Source organism: Wasmannia auropunctata, unplaced genomic scaffold (genome assembly GCF_000956235.1).
Source record: "Wasmannia auropunctata unplaced genomic scaffold, wasmannia.A_1.0 LD335967.1, whole genome shotgun sequence".
Lineage (NCBI taxonomy): Eukaryota > Metazoa > Arthropoda > Insecta > Hymenoptera > Formicidae > Wasmannia > Wasmannia auropunctata.
Genome location: NW_012026923.1, coordinates 62,546 through 63,843, shown reverse-complemented (window position 1 = coordinate 63,843; position 1,298 = coordinate 62,546).

The following is a 1,298-nucleotide window of genomic DNA, read 5'->3' as shown; positions in this document are numbered from 1 at the left end:
TCAAATTCACGCTCCCACTGCAGCCTGTGCTCGTCGATCTGCCGTTTTACAGCGGCGGGGTACTTCCACTCGCCGTAGATGTATGGGTCTATCACCAGCAACTCGACGTACCTCTCGCTACCCACGGAAATCGTAATGCACAGATTATGGTTATACTTGAGCTTCTCAACGATTCGCTTCGCCCAGTAGTACCTGTTCTCCACACGACTGAAATCTATGTACAGATCGTTCCGGATTTTTTCGTTCCAAATATTGTACACCTCGTGACACCTTTCGTAGTCCTCGTACGCTTTCTCGCGAGAGCGAAACGTCTGATTGCGACGGCTGTATTTGGTGCAGCGAGAGGGGATGAAGAGGAAGATGACGTGTACGTCAAGGGACCCGAGAAACGCGAGTGGTTGCGGGCCTTGCTCGATGAGCGAAAGCGCGCGAACATCGAGACCCTGGATGTCGATTACAAGAACGTAGATTCGCTGAGCGAGCTCGACGCCGCTGGTACCGTGCGATGCGGATATCACAATGCTCATTGCGCGTTGCAAAATGTATTCAAACTGTACAATTGGTGGTCGCATAATCGTAAATAAAACACACGCGATATGTACGCTGAAATATGATATTTATTCCTTTCCCTCCCACCATTGCGTACTGTCTTACGTTCATGTTTTTTATACACATTTTCATGTTTTCATGATCTCACGTTCACGTTTTCATGTTTTCATGTTTTACGTTCACGTTTTACGTTCATGATTTTATGTTTTACGTTCACGTTTCCACGTTTCATGTCAACGTTTTCTTGTTTTACGTTCACGTTTTCATGTTCATGTTTTCATGTTTTTCATGTGTACGCGTTTTCACGTTTGTCACAACAAACGCGTCGCGACACGTTTCTTTTGTTTACATTTGTTCATGTTTGATATTGCTGAAATGCAAAGAAGGGAGGGGGCTCCCCCTCTTAACAAAATTATATAAATAATTAAAGGGAGGGGGTTAATTCTATATTACGTAGCATTTTTGCGCGGGTGCGATCATTCCACAGTTGAAACGACTCAGGATAGTGGTCATCAGCTCTCGCAAAAAAATACCTACGCAAGATGGCCAATTTCTACGTTCCAATCGAGGCCGTGAGTGAGAAGCCGTAAGTATCCATTTTTATATTTTTTATCATGAAATTTTGTATAGAAATTTTTCCAGCATATAACTCATCCGTTTTCTTTTTTCTCTTTTCAGTCTATTGAGCGTGTCATCGAACGTGCCACGCATTTTGAGAAGGCGATTGGCATTGACTCATACATCCTACA